This window comes from Dromaius novaehollandiae, chromosome 4 (genome assembly GCF_036370855.1).
Source record: "Dromaius novaehollandiae isolate bDroNov1 chromosome 4, bDroNov1.hap1, whole genome shotgun sequence".
NCBI lineage: Eukaryota > Metazoa > Chordata > Aves > Casuariiformes > Dromaiidae > Dromaius > Dromaius novaehollandiae.
In genome coordinates, this window is record NC_088101.1 from 26,149,143 (window position 1) to 26,162,006 (window position 12,864).

The 12,864-nt window shown below is 38.2% G+C and overlaps 2 long non-coding RNA genes across 5 annotated transcripts in view; one reads left to right on the plus strand and one right to left on the minus strand.

Annotated features, from left to right (window-relative positions):
* LOC112980881 (uncharacterized) overlaps positions 1 to 12,864 on the plus strand; it is a 173,959-nt gene that overhangs the window by 51,066 nt on the left and 110,029 nt on the right. For all 4 annotated transcript variants that reach the window (XR_003258546.2, XR_010388937.1, XR_003258547.2 and 1 more), the window contains exons 4-6: positions 2,597 to 2,760; positions 7,018 to 7,097; positions 10,698 to 10,794. This is a non-coding gene — a long non-coding RNA (uncharacterized LOC112980881). The remainder of the gene's footprint in view (positions 1 to 2,596; positions 2,761 to 7,017; positions 7,098 to 10,697; positions 10,795 to 12,864) is intronic.
* Positions 1 to 12,864, minus strand: part of LOC112980883 (uncharacterized) — a 126,419-nt gene that overhangs the window by 8,058 nt on the left and 105,497 nt on the right. The window lies entirely within an intron of this gene.

Consider the following 12,864-nt stretch of genomic DNA (forward strand, 5'->3'; position numbering starts at 1 on the left):
GTTAAGAACAGAGGCTAACACAAGGTATATTCAACAAGATCATAAGCAAAAATTGTGACTCAGAATTACACTGTGCAACTCTTACTTATATAGGAGTTGCCAAAATGAGATGAAGAGCAGAATTTGGTCACATCTGTAGAGGGCTGTGTTGTAGGGAACAAATGTTAGCACTCGGTGTTCTGTGGAAATCTGTCTTGTGTTAGCTCAGGAAAAAACCATCTCTGTCTGCTTGAAAAGTAGGCAAGAAATTTACAGCCATTTTTTCAATTTCATAAGCTGCATTGTAAACAGACTCTATATAAAAGAGATCTTTCCTTCAGTATCAAGTATCTGTTCTAACCAGTACATGCTTTCTTTTCCTTAGGAAAATATAGCATGTTGCAGGTGAATTACTAATTGTTATTGCACACATAGCAGTGGAGGAATATTGTCACTCATTTTACAAGAAGTCTGGCTAGGGAGAAAAACTGAGAGCTGCTACATTTCACTATTTATTTTGTTCCTTAAAGACTTCCTTTGCCTGCTTAGCAGCAGAATAGCCCCTGAATTAGCAATGTTTTGCAACAAAACCTAACAAAAACATTTTCCTTTTCAACAAAACTTAGTCCCACACTTCATTTATTCAGCAAAGCGTAGACAAACCAACTTTAGCCCAGTCATACAAATTTCATGGCCAACAGAGTGTACCATTTACATTGTATAAGATATTTAATGCTTTGTACAAAACAGTACCCAGGTCACATGAACCAGTTTCATATATATTGGCCAAAAAAGGTCACTAAAACTTGACTTTGCTAGAGGCAAATGGAAAGAAACAGAGGGAGTCGCAATGTGGCACTAAATTAGTGGCTGTAGGGCTTGTCTGCTGTTGTTATTTACAAGCTCTGAATAAAGGGAACTGTGATGATGTATGTAAACCTTTCCCAGCCCGGAACAGCCATTCATTATTATTCACTTCTAAATGGGCTGCCTGTGTTGTTTCTGATAACTCATGGAAAAAGTAGGTGGCCTTTAACAAAAGTTTTGGATGCCTTTGTAATTGTATGGAAAAGTCAATTGGCTCTTTTGTGTGCAACAGCATAAAGTAGAGAGTGGGGAGATAATGTGTTTTCAAATACAACATTACATCACTGCTGAAAATGATTGCTCAATGTATTAAGACCTTGGGTGGTCAGCAGTTTTTACCCAATATAAAATTAGAGACATTACTGTGGAAAAACAAACCTATGCAGGAAAATGTCCTTATGGAATGATCTCAGGGAAACAAGCACTGTCATTCAAGTAGCCTATGCAAAAGCGCTTTGGCACTTTAGCCACACCTCACTGGAGCAATCAGGAGCTCAGCCCAAGAGAGAAGTTATTTCAGTCAAGGGTTCATGTAAAGCTCTTATGATCTGAGTTTTCCAGGGCAAAATATATGCTACTAAGCTTTTCACTGATGAGAAACTGCAGGGTGCAAGGAATTAATGTGAAATACTGTGGATTTGACACTTTCAACACACAAAGTGAGTTGTGTTCAACATACAAAGTGTGTTGAAATGTCAGTTTCTTAACTGTATGCGTTGTGGAGCCAACAAATAATCCATGAATAATGATTGAAAAAATAAAGGTAGACCTAAAACCATGTTCTGTGTATTTGGGCAAAATCAGATGGCACCATAATAAGAAGTTACTCTAACAGGATATTGATGCCTGTGAGTTTTTCTCATATAGATGATCATTCTTTCATCCTTGCCACACAGTTGCTGCTTTGATTCAGTCACCGTTAGTTAAAATATTTGACCTGAACCCTCAGTTAAATCTTTTTTTGTTCTCTGTTATATCATAATCCCATGGTGGGGAAATGGGGATATATGCAGAAATATGCTATATCACCACTTCTCAATTTTGAAACAGGATATCACAACTTTTTTGTGCCGCAGCTTTGTTTGGAATGCCCTTGGAAGGGAACCGCCAACCCCTTTTTGTCCCTACAGTTGCTCTGGAGCAGGATGGCTGGGGTTTCTGCTTGTGCACACCTAAGAGGCTGCTGGCCCGCTTGCTGGTGTGAAAGGCAAGGGGAGGAGTTAGGGGCCGCTGCCTCCCACAACTGCTTCCTCTCGGACAGGCCCGTCTGCTGTGATGAGAGATACTACTCAGCAGGGTCAGGAGCCATGGCCTTGCAGAGACGCAAGAATACCACTTGTCTCTGTGCAAGGCAGTGTCATCTGGGCTTTCAGGAACTCAGCAAGAGCTTGAAGTCCTGCCCCTTAGAGGACAGATGCTGCTATCATTTAGCACATCTAGGGTATCTGGTGCTTGCACAAGGCAAGGCTGCGCAGTCGCAGTGCTGTTTTCCCCTCACTCGAACCATGGCCATTGTATTAAGCATTGATCACATGACAACAACAGTTGTCCTACTTCTCCCCCTCTACGCTCACGGGGAATGGAGATAGTGGGGAAGAGGCCAGGAAGTCAACTATGGTAGCTATTTTTCCCATTTACGTAGTATTTCTTGGGCCACTGTGGTGTCCTCAGCTTTTTCATATTTGTCATATTTGCCGTACTGGAACATTGACAAAAAATGAGCTAGTTGATTGTTCTTTTTTTTCTGTAGATAAAGATTTTTTGGCCACAACTTCTGAAGACTTATAACCTTAGCGCTCTGCTAAGAAACAGAACCTTGTAAGATTCAAGAAAATTATCTTATCTGGCTTTTATCCTGTTTGGAAGCATCTAAAGAAAAACTGGAGACTGCAGGGATACACAGACAACTGAAAGGTATGTAAAAACTCTGTCTAGGCTTTCACTCTAAGTCTGCTTTGTTCATGGAAGAGCGTGCTTTATAGTTTGACTTTTACACTCTGTTGTAATGACTCTTTCCATCTGAGTGCATCATACTATAGGAAGCTAATTGACTTTGACTTCTCTGCTTCTATTCCCGGTGGGCTAATGCCAGTTGTAATTCTTTTATTGATTGTTTAGAGCAATTAGCAGAAAACAAATTTCTCCAAAGAACAGATAATTTGGTTTTGTTACTCTCTACCATTAAAGTTAAACAATTTGTTATCTGAAAAAAAATTAATAGGAAACACATTCCATCTGTTTATTATCTGAAGAGAGACAGGTTACCTCATCATGAATGTCATCGGTAATTAGCGCTCTTGTGCTGCCACCATCTGCACCAGTGGCTGGCAATCTGTCAGTGGCTTCAAATGCCAGTGCTGATTGTGTTTGTCTGTGCCAAACAGTGGGCAGACCGTATGTGATCCTGAAATTTGTAAACAGTAGTTGGCTTATGTAAGTTAACTAGGCAGTTTTGTTATATATTTGACTGCTGCCCTGGAAAGGACATGAGACTTTAAACCTCCAGGGCAATTCCCAGTCATTGGGTCACCAGCACTCGGCCCAGAATGTCACTCTTAATTAATCAGGTTCCTGGTGGTCACAAATGGTTTTTGTTTCCATTCGGGAAGACGTCTGGAATGGCGCTGCGGTCAGAATGGCGGGGCCTGTTGTCTCACATTCCATCAGCATCACTGCAGTCCATGATAACCAGCAGATAAACCCTGACATAACTCACAGAGGCCTTGTTAATAACATAGGCTTCTTAGTTGTTATATAATAGATAACTTCTCCTTCTACTGTAGATTGCAAATGATGGGTTTTATTTTACGCTGCATGAAGTTTCTTTAAAAAAGAATAACCAGGGAAAAGGAAGTAATTATGTAATCATTTGGCAGTAATCTTAGTGTTTTACTGGCTTTTCGTTCTGTTATTCTTGATTTAAAAAAATACAACAGATTTGGTTTTATTGATTTGTGTTGGGGAGAGAAAAAATCTGAAAATTCTGATTGCCTAATAGAATAGTTTCTGAGGGTCAGAGACTCTGAGATCCTACATGCAAGGGTTTGAAAGCTTTTGTAAGAATGCATTTGTAATGGTAGGGAGCTGACTGCCAAGCTTAAATTTGCATCATAGTTACTGTAAAGTAAATGATTATAGTGTAAGTGGTTAGTGAGTTCCTTGTTTAGGTATTTTTCATAGTTAATCTCCTGAGGAATGTGTTCTGTCATATGAATACAAGTATATACAAGTGTAGCTGGAAATAAAATGCTTTCTTTGGCACATGGTTTTGAAGCCTCTATTAAGACATACTACTTCCAGTATCACATGATGGAATATTATGATGAGTGAGTATCTACTAATGGTGCTTATTGCTTGTACCTGGGCATTTTCCTCTCTGGGGCTACTGGGGCAGAAAGCTGTTAATGATGTGGGACCCCACTGGCATTGTAAAAAAAAAAAAAGCACTTCATAATTGTATAGTAGCATACAATTTCCAAGGGATTGGTAGATGTTTGCCCTTGCTGCTTGAGGCCTAAGTAAATTCAGGGGGTAATCTCTTTTTTTGTTGTGAGAACATGAAGCTGCCATTGAAAACTCTGAGTCTCAGTCAAGGGTTAGAGTAATCATGAATTTCAGAGGGTCCATTTTACTATATTGCTGAAGATCTGATGTTAGCAGGAGGTGCAGTTGGATTAGTTGCTCTCTTAAAAATGGATGGGAAAATATCATTAGAGGCAGTGGCAAAATAGGGAAGAGTATGAATCATACCAAGAAACCTGTAATGTATGAACCCATAAATTCCCTGTTGGGGAGAAAAGTATATATATCATCATTTTGGAAATGATTAATATAAGGAAGGCAGTATTGTAATGAAGAAGAAAGGAGCATTTTATGACTTAGTCTTGTAAAATGTGTATTCACAAAAGGTAATATGCACATGTGGGCTGATCTAAAGCACCGTGAATTGAAATACTTATTTGGATTTCAATAGGTTTGGGACCCAGCAAATCTTTTCCAGTGTTTACTGGGTAAACTTAATATACACAAATTTTTACAGAATTCAGTGCCTTCAGGTACCATAAGTAGTAATCCTGTCTAAGGACTGTACATTACATGAGAAATCAGATGTTTCATATCCAGTAGGAGTAGCAATATGTTATAAGAATCTTTTATTCTTTCATTTACTTTTGTGTCATTTTAATAATTTGTATATGTGGTGTGCACATTTGCATATTATAGAATATAATTGAAAAAATACACGTCTGTTTAACCTGAGTTAGGGGCAGATCAGTACCAAAAATAAGTCATTAGCTTTGGGATTATACGAGGAAAAAGAGGTTTTAATAGCAGTGTAGGGATGTTTTAATATTTAATTGTAAAGCCTCAGCATCTTTTCCTCAAGTAAAATGGGAAACTATCACAAATAAATGTAGATAATAAAGTTAAATGTGATGCCAATACTGTAAATCCAACATGGGATTTATTGTATCACTGAGCTTTTTAAAACGTTAGCATTCCTTGGCTTCATTTAGAAGAAATAACTAATTCCAGGTGAATCACCTCAGACAAAAAAGCCCACCGTTGGTAGACATACATCACTCAGAGCATGAGGAAACAATTCACCAGGGGCATGTTTAGATGTGAGAATATTTTGTTATGGCATGGTGACTAACATTCCTCTATATCGCATTAGTTTATATGGTATTATACATAAATTAATTTCTGTTAACTTCTACATCCAGTTCAGTTAATGTACACACATCTTGGGATCTCATTTAATGAACATATTGTACTTTAAAATATTAAATTACAGCCTTTCTGCCCCCCAGGTAGTTTATGAGAATGTCAGACACGGTGATATAAATTAATATGTAGTGCAGCAAAGCTAACAAATTCCATTTAGCCCAGGAGGACTGAAAGCACTTCCCAGAGGCAGGGCTGGAGCCTTCTGCTGGAGACTACTGAACTCAATGGAAAGACTTAATGCTGACTTTGTTAAGTGTTAAAATATGGGCAGAGATGGAAGACAGAAGCTCCAGAGAGAACAAATTAAGGAGGCAGGTTGTAGCTGTCCATTGCCAGTGGAGGCCCTTCTTGTGATCAAGGCCAGTGTTCAGGCACATGTATGCTCAGTTAATCCTAAGTGGTGCTTTGCAGATCAGTACGAGTTAGCTGTTTTCAGGTACGGAAAGCATCTGTTGTTTTTACTTGAGCTAGAAGAGGAAAGCTAAGTGCAGTCATTATTGTCACAAGTAATGGGAGTCACGAACTGAAACACAGGTGTGTCTACAGCCATCTCACATGCCCTTGGATATCCTGCCTGGCCTCTGAGGGCCATGTCAAAACTGTGCTATCTGGTAGAAGTTAAGGTGATGGCAAATGAGCAGGCCCTTTAGTCCTTACTCTCTGCTGTCTTCTTTATTTTCCTTGCATTAAAATGTCAGTCTCCTGGAAAGATCACGAAGAAAGAGAATTATTAGAGGAAGAAAGATTAAAAAAAAAAAGGAAAAGGAGTTACAAAAAATGTCAAGATGAAAAATAGGGAATATAGAACTCAGCTCTAGCCCCAGAAATTCTGTGATTTCTTGTTGCGGAATAGCATTCACTATGCTGAAGTCACTGCTTCTGTTACTTAGGTGTTTTATTCATTGGTCACATGGCATCTGTGAAAATGCCAATACACTTTTTTAGCCAAAATGTGTTCACAAAATAAAAATGAGTTCACTTTTTTTTTTTTTTAATATTGCCTATAAGACAGAATATTATTCCTCTGAAATTGAATCTTCTCTTTTGCTTTTCACTCAGGCCAATTTTTTCCCAGATTATCTTTTTAAAACAGCTGTTTTGCAGGTAGTATCATGATGTCATCTTGTTCATAATGCAAGTTTTCTCCTGCTGATCATTTGTGAAATGAAAATTAGTATCTTATCTGTCTGATGGGTTTTTCTTTTATTATCTGGACTTCTGTTAACAGCTGGGATAAAAGAGAGTAACTCATGCCATCATTCTTCAGTTAGAAGATATAATCATGTAAGATTGTTTCCTGATTGTAAATAAAATATATACAGACAATGAATAATAAACTGTAGGCAAAGATCAATTAAGAAAGATCATTTTAAACTTAACCTATTTTCTTTGTCTCTGTGATTATCACTCGTCAAATGTGATTACATACTTGTCAAATGGCAGTTCTGGAAAGACTAGCCAGATTTCGCCGTAAATTGCAAAGAATGAAGACAGGAACCAAGAAAGAACCTAAGGCTTTTCTGGTAAGACATGTTCTCAAAACTTTGCTGAGCACAAGTTTCGCCTTTTATTCTTCACTTTACTGTAAAAGTTTCAAACAAATAACTTTAGGTACTCTGGCATATTAAGAGATCACATTTTGTGCAACTTTTGTTCCATACAAGTCAATAGGTGTTGTCTCTTTTCCAAACTCAGACTCTACTCCTGCCTATTTAGTTTCTGTCTTTCTAGGCAAATAAGTAGTTTCTCTCCCTTACAGTTTCTGTTGGTTTTGTTTTCCTTCTTTTTTCATCTTTTGCACAGCCTGACTCTTCATGCAGCCTGTGTTGGAATCCTCTGACTTGATTCCACACTGTAGCTTCCTTCCTGCAATATTTGCAATGCCTTGATCATTCCCTCCTTAGTTATCCTGTTCCTCAGCTGGGAAAGATACATTAACACCAGAAGCATTCTGCTTTAAGAGGGTGACTTTCTCCGTGATGACATTGTCAGTCTTGTCCAGTTTTACATTTCACTTTGCTATTAATATTGAATTGATAATGAATGCTGACTACTTATGGAAATTAGGGACATCATTCTCACCATAAAACATTCACTGCAGCAAACCCAACTTGGCAAACAAATTGATGTAAAAAAGCAGAACAATATAAAAACTATCAGCAGGGCACAGGTTTATTTTATGCAGATGTGTAGTTTGCATGCCACGAGACTCAGCAGCACTCAAGTTTCCAATAACTTTGTTTTTTTGCTTGACCAATTTTCTTCGTTACTTATAGGTCCCTGCAGAATTCAGAGCTGTTATTACAAACATACATTACAGAAGGAACACAGCATAGTTTTTTAATAAGAAGGTTTTCATCAGCTGCTTTTACTGACATTTCTTCATTTCTCTCACATGCTGCTTTTAATGCCACAGTCTTCATCTGATACTGTAAAACAGAAAGGGTGGAATAGTACCACAGAATGTGTGCATGGCTGAATATAAAAATAATCATAATGTACTTGAAGCATGAAGGCTCTTTGGGCAATTTCCACTGCCTGCTTGCATACGCAGTTTATGCATCTAGATGGGAAAAGTTATCCGCTTTTCCTTTATCAGATTAATCAAAAAAAACCTCCCACTCTCAAAGCTTAAGATACAGAATAGAAAATAATCGACAGTCTTTAAGTCCAGCATTTCAAAAGGAAGCATGCATATTTGTGCAAAGAAGCTTGTGAAATACTGTAAGACCTGAACTTGCAAAATTGTACAACACAAACTCACATTCAAAACGTGTCCTGTCTCAGGGAATGTGAGCCAAAATAAAGTGGCCTTCTATCACTGAGTGATTTTGATGATCTACATTTTAGATGTTTGAGGTAACAGGGACAGCAAAAATAAGAAGCCATTCTTCATCCTACCACAGATGCCAATGAAGTGAGTGCCTGATCTATCCAATTGTCTATTCAGGTCCATCAGGACCTGCGGCAAGTTTATTCTGGCTCCAGGACACATCTCTGCCTCATATCAAAGAAGCATATTTCAGGTGTGACTACTCTTAATGAAGAGTGATCTGTACCCAAAATGGAATACTTTGCAATGATCCAAACACTTAAAGGCAATTAAAAAACAAAAGTGATGATTTTCTCAGTTCACATGTCTATATTAGTAGTGAGAGAATCTATGGGATTCATCTAATATCCCTGTGGGCCAACCTTTCCCAGCAGAAGAGAGAAACAAGGTTGAAATAAGCTTTAGTACATTTTTTTCTAGATGTTTTCTTCTTTGGTGTGAGGCAAAACTTGTGTCTTGCCTTCCACATGAAATGCTTCATGATACAAAGGGGAGAAAGAGTGTGAACATCGTACTCAGTGATCAAAACAGCTGAGAAATAAACGTGCGGAGGGATCATACTGGTACGCAGATACACTTCCACTAACTTCCATGGATTTCTATTAATGACCAGTCTTACTAAACCTCACTTTCCCTCCGCTCATGGCTTAGCTGTGATGCATAGAGTTGGATTTGTCCCAGCTGTGTTCTGCCCCTGGCAGTTATGATGGATGAGGGATTCAGATTCATGACCCCTTTCCTTGCATTTGGAGATAGGCTACAATATTCTGGGCAAATGTGTTTTATTTTTTCCAGCCCCATATGTATCAGCAGGCACTATGAAATCCGACCTACATTAGCTCAGATCAGATACCCGCCACTGATGCACTGCTCACAGCACTGCCAGAGGAGGGTTATGCTGAAGTGTTCTGGACAGCTTTAAAGATTGAAAACGTCTGCACCAGCATGTATCAAAAGAATCCAAAAACTTGACTGTTGATACAGTAATTCTGAAGATGTATCCAACAACAATACAGAATGAAGAAAAAGCCATGAAGATGGAGGGAAGCTGGGAGAAAGAAAAGAGGCTAAGAAGTTTGGTGTTGGTTTTCATTTTTATGAAAATCACCTAAAATATTTGTCAAGTGCTCATGCAGAATGCTTAGTCTCATATTCTACACTGGCAAGGCAAAGCATCCAGAATTAGAGTCTGTCAACTAAAATGGTTCCAAAATGTTCTGATACCTTGCAACCTGGCAAGTAAACCTGCTGCCTATAGATCTTCCTCTTAATAGCTGGGGGGTGTGATGATTCTGAGCGTGTGCTTGAGCATTCACACTCACAAAGACAGGATATTGCCCATCCTGCTACATTGTCTAAAGCAAAATTCAAATACTATACTACTGAGGTTGAGACTCTTGAGGGGTATGCTCATGTCATTGGAATACTTCACCAAAATTACAGCTTTACATTCCACTTGGCTCTGGCTGTACTGTATAAAACTTACATATGGAAGAGGGGAAGGGGGTTGAAATACAAAATAAATAACCTGAAAATTCAGAAGTGCTATGTCTCTTAGAGTGGTATAGCATGCCAAAAGCTGCATGAAGTTGTCATACTGTAAAGCAAATGAGAAAAGTCTGAAAATTTTCTTCTGTCCTTGGCAAATTCTGACTCTGACAATCAGCAGTTAATTAGTACACACCCAAATATACACATACTTACTTCACTTTTGAAAGGAAATTTAGTAGCAAATCATTGTATTGAGGCCTCATAATCAGAAATTAAGTATAGCTAGTAAAATATCCCTCTTGAAACAGTCTATCTAGGTCATCAGAAAGAAAGATAAATTTACAAGGGCCCAAATTCCTACTGATCATTTATACATGCAAGGAGCCATCCTATCTCTCTCTCTGGCCCCTGTTTATATAGATGTTACATTAATACAGTTAGATCCCCAATTTATTCTGCCTGTAATAGAGCTCTCATAGTTACTGGGAGCACCCAGTGAAGTTATCTGACATCAGTTTGCTCTTTTGTCAGAAGCAGTAGTATCTTTGTTACTACATTTTTCTTTGTCATGACATCTACTTGTGCATCTGCCAACTGTAAGGTTTTATATACTGTTCTGAAAAATGTTTCTGTTCCTTCAGTTAGGTCAAACCTTATTAACATTAAGTGGATGTTTTGAGAGGGTTTTGAGTCAGCTCTGATTGCTTTAAGCTTTGTTCCTATCAGTAGGAAAAAAAGAAACACTAAAAATGGTCAAGAAATATACATTAATTACTTTTTTAAACCCTGCAATTTACAGGTTCTACTCAAAGGCTGTTGATCTAGTGGAGCTGTCTTGAGCAAACCTGTATGATAGCAAGCTGATGGAAATTCAGGAGCTAGAGAAGTGAAAGGAGGTGAAAAATTCAATATTTGCTTGCCTATGAGAATGTGGAGTAATATAAGGCAGGAGGGAAGGGATGATGTGGGAGAGTAGATGAATAGATTACAAAGATGATGGTCTGTTGGAGGAAGCAGCATTCCCTCCTCTATGTGGGTTGTTTGCCATGGTGAATGTAATACCTGTACTACCAGATACCTGTAATACCAGAGGCCTGTGAATGTGTTCTTGAACGCAGTCCTAAACTTCTGCTAAGGACTTCTAGTAAACACTCTTCTGAAAACATAATGTTACAGTGTCTATTTTGACAGAGCTCACTTTGCAATATATAGAATTTATGGGACATACTCTGGGGGAAGAGAACGATTTATGTACTCAGTAGTCTTTCCTGCTCTGCCCTGTGAATAAACCCTGGCCTGCAGGCCCAGAATCAAGAAAGGTGTCGGGCTACTGTTGGGGAGATCATTTTAAACTTGGTATTGGAATTTTTTTCTCATTTGTGCAGTCTTTAATATCAGCTATTTGTTTGTTTGTTAACTCTTGCAATGTACCTGTTTAATATTAGATGTGAGAATTAATATGTATCTCCCTTTCAAAACATTAACAGGTCATTACGAAAGACGATACGTTAGCAAATCAGGATGCTTCTTAATTCAGTGTTCTCAGTATAAACTTGAAATCAGACCAACATTCAAATGTAACTCATAAATTCCTATGCATCACTACATTTGGAACAGATTGGGACATGCATTAGAATTTAAGCTGATCATATAAGAAGTGAGAAAAGGCTACACTTATACGGGACTCACCTCATCTCCTGCTAGCCATCTGAAAGCTGATGTCTAACCTAGGTTAATTATACAGGGCCTTCCTATGGTTACTGGATAGAGCCAGGACAGCGCCATTCCATTTATCTTATGGCGTCAAAATCCTCCTTGCCCTTCATAATATGAACTGCAGCTCAAGTCTTTATACAGCCTGAACGGTTTATGAAAGACAAGCTCACTGCAACCTCCCAGGAAATACCACAATTGGTTGTAAGAGGGCTTTTTTCTCAGGTCTGTTCAAGTATTAAGTCAAACATAATTTAAAATACAATCTGACTTCAGACTGAGCAGAAGCAACATTCATACAGCTAGTCCCAGCTGCATGATACAAAATGTGGGTATATTATTTGTTTTTTTTTTTCTTTTCTGTCTGAAAAGACAAATTTCAAATGAATAAGTCTATCCTTTAGTTTTTCTTGGGAAAATTCCCAGCATAATTCCATTTAAAATTCAGTGTCTTCTCCTGTTTCTAAATACTCGGTTGATGAGTAACAAAGAAATAAATATTCAGGTGGGTAAATACTAGGCAGGGGAAAGTGTAGGCACATCCCTGAAAACTTTGCAGTTGACTTTCAGAGTACACAGCCACTTGGCTAACTGTGGATATGATCAGCTACATCTCCAAACTACTCAGCTGTGCTGTATCTTCAGGTTTAGCTGTGGAAGGACGTGTAAACTTGTTTCCACTTGATAATACAATTGAAAAAAATCTCCCAGAACACACCAAAGAGCATTGAAAAGAGAAGCACTATTCATTGATCCACCTAAAATAATTTTGCTTTAAATGTGCTGTATGCTTGCATTCTCACTTGAACACAGGTTCTACTGTACAACAGAGCTGACAGCAATGGTACACCTTCCCCCTCAACTTGTCACTTCTCTGGACAGCAATACTTTAAATTGGCACAGTATGTTACATTTTATGGCTAGGAGAAGAATGCCCAGGACACTAAGTCAATCTCTTTCAATTTGGTGTCTTGCTTCAATGAACTAAATACTGATTTAACAGCTGCCACAGACTGTGCTGCACTCATAAGCTGAAGATACGATGTACTAGAGCTCATGCTAGGGTAGTACATCAAAATAATGAGAACTGTTTATTTTCAACAGACTGGACACAGTAGGCAAATAGAATATGCTTAACACAAAAACATTAATTGGTTTGTCCATAAAGGACAAATATAAATAAAACTCATTAAGTTTCATCTGTGTATGGTATCATGATGCGAGTCACAATCATAAATTGTGAAAATTAAGTC